This window comes from Lepisosteus platostomus, chromosome 13 (genome assembly GCF_059453375.1).
Source record: "Lepisosteus platostomus isolate fLepPlt1 chromosome 13, fLepPlt1.hap1, whole genome shotgun sequence".
Lineage (NCBI taxonomy): Eukaryota > Metazoa > Chordata > Actinopteri > Semionotiformes > Lepisosteidae > Lepisosteus > Lepisosteus platostomus.
In genome coordinates, this window is record NC_142623.1 from 26,013,778 (window position 1) to 26,019,256 (window position 5,479).

The window sequence follows — 5,479 nt, forward strand, 5'->3', positions numbered from 1 at the left end:
TGATTACAGCTACAACATGCAGAGGTAGAAATTACACCAAATGCTCATAGAAACCCATGGAGATATGAACCCACTCAATCTATAGCAGTTCTGTGTGTTGTGGGTGGTAATTTAATAGATACCTATGGTTTGAATTATATTTTCCACTATTTATCCGATAACCATTATCTAAGCACTTGAGGCTGAACTGACAATAGCCAGATCTTTTGTTGCTTTCAGCATGTGCACCAACAATCGTAACTCTTGTGACTTCACATACATTCGTTTTTTTTTCTCAAACAACAGGACAGTGAGGCCTGTCCTGCTACTGTTAAAACCTCAGGAATAATGCAGTTATTTCACCCTGCAAGTCACAACTGGCAACCCACTAAAGGAATGCAGCTGTGAGCTTGGCCAGTACCTGGATGGGAGACCCCCTGGGAAAGCTAAGATTGCTACTGGAAGACATATTAGTGGTCTGTGTGGATCCCAATGCCCCAGTATAGTGTTGGAACACTATGCCGTAAAAAGGCACCGTCCTTCTGATGAGACATAAAACCAAGGTCCTGACTCTCTGGTAATTAAAAATATAATTGCATTTCTACAAAAGAGTAGGGGTGCTTCCCTGATGTCCTGGCCACATTTCCCCCTGATCTTTCCTAATCATGGCTATGAATTGTTCTCCTCCTCACTGATACCTGATGTGTGGTGACTGTATTAGGGTCATGCTTGAAGGATAATTTCCATTCTTAGTGGGACCCCATGAAGTCCTCTTCTTCTTTTTGACTAATAAACGTCCTATTGCAAAAAAAAACAGAAAGAATCTTCTGCACAGTTTGTCTGTTCATCAAAATGCTGAAGGAAACTGAGAGCTAAACTGTACAGAAATGGTTTTCAGTAAACTCCATTTTAGATATCAGTGTAAGATTCTTCAGCATTAAACACCATTTTTAAACCATTAGAACACAGAATAGCCATTGTCCATGCTTTTATATGGAAGTTATTCATACATGACCTATGTGTCTAAAATACTTCCTTGCTGCATGAGGTGTTTGACTATGATGTGCATTTTCTAAAGCTGTCACTACTTAGTCAGACAATTCCTGAGTGACAGTCTTATAGAAAATTCATTGGAGTCTAAACAATGAATTAAAAAGGAATCAAAAGCCTTTGTGACCTAAAGTTCTTGTTGGTTGTGTTTGTTTCAGTACCACCATGTTGAACAACTCACAGGAATGAGGCAAGTCAAGAACGTGTCCTGTCCACTTGGATTTCCTTGTTTTGGCAAGATTGTCAAATCAACCTTGTCAAATCTGATTAGCAACGCAGTTCTAACCCATTACAGTTCATTTTTTTGTGGAATTGAAATGGTTGGCATTATTATAAAGGGAATATGACACAGGAGGCAAGACAATAAGATTTAATAAATCAGACTAAAAAAAATCTTTGTTATCTTGGATTTTAACAATGAGCAATTGAATGAATGTGCTTACATTTACAGTGTATACATCTTTCTTCAATTATATGTATATAATTGAAACAAGTCTTTTAAGATGCTTAATGGATAAAACATTAACCAACAAATTAATAAATTAACATGCACTTAAACTAACGTGGCCCCACCAAGAATGTAGTAAAGTAAGAATTAAGATGTCATTTAATGCCAGCTGCACAGTGAGGCTTAAGATTGCTTAGGAGGAGGGAAGGTATTTGATTGTACAGATGCAGCCATTCAAAATGGGTGAGGTATTTCGCGGCATACCCCGGTGGGCGTGTCGCGGTATCACGCAGTGTCACGTGGTTAATCGCGCGTCATTTGACGCTCTGCCGGAAACTATCCGGCGTCACCTTGTAAAACCGCCAGGGGGAGCTTAACCTCTCATGTACAGCATTTGAGCCTGTAATTTTGAACTGTGTATTACAGCATGTTAATCATCAGTCATTAAAATGTTGGTATATTTTATGAAAGCAAGATTGCTCAGTTGGACAAAAGTACACAACCTACCTTTATCAGAAATATTTATGTATCAAAGCCTTTACTGAAGATATTACTAATAGTATTAATAATGGATGACTTTGGACAAGCTTTATACTCAAAGTATAATTTCTTTAGCACATTTGTACAAGCACTTGGAATCTGTCCAAGCCATACTTTGTCAGGCATTTTGTTTTACTTCAACGGGCATAAAAACTTCCTTGCTTTTAACAGGGCGTTTCATAATTTCTAACTACGAAAATGATTTAAAATGCGACACTTATCATTCAACTAGAGCTTAACATATCACAAGGATCCTCAAGAGCACAGCAAAGAGTGTATTAAAAGACACTTGTATTTATCAACGCTTTCTTTTCCGTATACCAGATTTTATGGAACCACTTCAGAGGGGTGTCAGCCAGTCAGATTCCAGGAATCGGCACCTTTAAAGGAAAAATACACATTCCATTTCTCCCTAACGATTTTAAGCATCGAAGTATTTAACTAGCATGTGAAATAACGTGTGAAAAAGTGGTAGTTTTAAGCTTTTCTGCAAATATAATATGGAATCGCGTATCTAAAAAATTTAATAACGATATGATTATATTCGTGTACTGCGACAGGGCTGTGTAGGGCTGTTTCGCCTCCCTGTTCATGCAAGCTGTCTTGTAGCCTACTGGTCTACGTGCGTGACTAACAACTGCCAGGTTGTGTGTTCGAATCCAGCTGGTGCTGGACTTTTCTTTTAACAAACATTTATTCGAAAAAATAGAATAGCGATATTATGGACAATCAATTGACTTTTATATTTCAAAATATCGCAACACGATCGATTCTAAGTCATTTTTGATAACAATGAATAGTCACCTTCTTCCCTTCTGACAACGGTCCCTGCTTCTGCTTCCTGCTTCTATTGTGTGTGTGTGCAACAGAGTAAATTTTTATAGAGAAATGGAGGCTGGACAGTATGCCTTACAATATAAACATTTATATTGATTTAAATCGTGTTCTGATTTAAATCGCAAACGCGTGTTTAATTATATGTGTTTTTTAATCATAATCAGGCTAATGCAACATAAATTGATACAGTATCTTTGTCTTCTAAGTGTCTTAATAAACTTTCAGCATAGCTTTCTACCCGTCAAGATTTATATTTCTTGGGATTTTGGGATCAAACGTGGAAGGATTAGATTGTAATCGTTTTTATTTGTCAAATACGTGATTGTATTTCTGAATGTTATGTGACACCTACAGTAGTTCACTGCTTTAAATACATCGAATTAAGAAAGTTATGTGTAGCACTTTAGATCTTTTTTCTGAACCAGGGAAAATCTGATCATGTTTCTCTATAACAATAATAAAAAACTTTATTTTACATATCGCCTTTAAAAGTGGCATCTCAAAGCAATACAGTAGATCGAAAAACAGTTAAAAGGGACCAAATTAAAAACCAGACAATCGCAAACGCGTTTTCAATAAAATTATTTTATTCATTCAGCAGTTTGTGAGAGGGACATCCAGCAGAGAGAGACACACACACCGGTATTCATTGACAAAAAGTAATTGTTTTTTTTTTACATTTTTCTTTTACATGTTTTGTTTGTGGACAAACGTGAGACTGTCTTTCTCAGACTTACATTCCCGAATGTCCCCCGCCCCGGTCAACAATCCTAGGAAGAACACGAAACAGCCTGTTGATAAAATTGTTACAATTTTGTTCGGTCAGTTCTTCCTCCCTGAATTTATAGATCGCATCGATCAGTTCCTGCTTTGTGACGGGCTTAGCGGTTTTCCGAACGTAGTCTTTCAACGAATGCCAAACCATCTCTATCGGATTTAGATCTGGGGATTCGGCTGGAGTTTTCACCCAGTTCACTCCTTCTGCTATAAGCCTCGCCCTTGCTGCTGTGTGTTTCGGATCGTTGTCCTGAAAGAGACGGTGCCTTGATCCAAACTGGTCCCTGATATATGGGGCAGCATGCTGTGTGACCACGACTTCCTCGAAGAATATACGGTCCATAATTCCTTCGAAAATAAGAAGTGGTCCCGGGCCTCTTCTAGATATACCCCCCCAGACGTGAACCTTCAGTGGATGTTTGGGCTTTGGCTTGTCCACATGTCTCCCCTTTTTGCAAAATGCCATTGTTGAAAACTGTTCCAGAGCCACTGTTGTTTAGTCGGTAAAAAGTACATCCTGAAATGCCTCCCCCTGTTCAATCCATTGGAGCGCTTGCTTGAGTCTTTCCTCTTTGTTTTTTAGCCTTATCATGGGGCATGTGTTGGTTTTTCTGTATCTCCATCCAAGCCTCCTGCGTACTCTTCTTATCGATGTCGGGCTAATATTCGCACCGAGGTCAGCCCATAGCCGTCTTTGGACTTGCATCGCCGGTAGCTCATCATTTTCATCGGTCAGTTTGTCGATAGCTCGCACAATAGGACTTGAAAAAAAAAAGAGATCAGCAGTTAGTTTTAAAAATAATGTCCGTAGTTGTATTTACATGCAAGAAAGGTATTTTTAGAAATTTATTTACCTTTGAATCGTCCTCGGTTTAGATTCTCTTTGCCTCCTCTCCCCTTTATAATGCCGTCTCACTGTGCTTTCAGAAACGAAGATGTCCATCGAAGTCAACTGCTGTACAATGTCCCGTGTTGACTTCCCGTTTCTTTTCATCTTCATTATTTGGTGTGAGAGAGTCTTCGTGATTTATACATTGTCCGTCCCCTTACCAAAGCGATACAGTGGTGCAGCTTGAATTCTGTACCTATATACTGTATGGTATGGTACAGATAAAACTTACACCATACCGATGAGCTAATGCCAGGGAAAGACACTCCTATTTTATTTAAAACACAATACACCAGGAAATGTGTCTGATGCATTAGCAAGTTAAAACAATTGGGTCGAAAACCTGGGCGTAACACCATTTCCTTTTTCTGATCACTCGCTTTCTGGATACACATCTCACCTGTCCTGTTCTTTGTTTTCCTGGTTTGCTGATTATGCCTGCTGCGGTCCACTCCTACCCTTACACCTAAAGAATACTATTTTAAATTTCTTGGCGCAGTTCATTAACCCTTGTATGCGCTGTCCGCGCCCAAAATGCAATTTAAAAAAAGTCAAAAACCGCGCTCAAAATGCAATTTAGAGCTTAATAAGATACCCTCCACAGGCAAAATTAAAGACAAAGTTAAAGACGATTAAAATCTGTAATCTTTCCACTTGTACTGTGAGTCATCGGAAAGTTTCTGCTTTGTGTAAGGATGGTGAGAAAGCTGTGCTCAATGTATTTAAGGGACTTAAAAGTAAAAGGAGATGCTTCATATTGCTTGACTAATTTTAAAAACTAAGTTATAAATGCAGACGCTCCCTCGGTGCCGCGCCGGGTGTAAATATCAAAGTATACATTCCCAACAAGAATTGTACCCATCTGTCATGCAAATAAAACACCTTGAATTGAATTGAATTGAGGGAGAGAGGGACCGGGGTAAAGTTAGCTTGAAGTTCGAAAACGATTTTGGCACGCC

General features: G+C 38.8%; 1 long non-coding RNA gene across 1 annotated transcript; it reads right to left on the reverse strand.

Moving 5' to 3' along the window:
* Positions 1-4,227: 4,227 nt before the first annotated feature.
* Positions 4,228-4,606, reverse strand: LOC148650246 (uncharacterized). The gene is made up of 2 exons (XR_015925829.1): positions 4,486-4,606; positions 4,228-4,392 (listed from the first exon to the last, which is right to left on the reverse strand). It is a non-coding gene; the product is annotated as an uncharacterized LOC148650246 (long non-coding RNA).
* Positions 4,607-5,479: the final 873 nt, after the last annotated feature.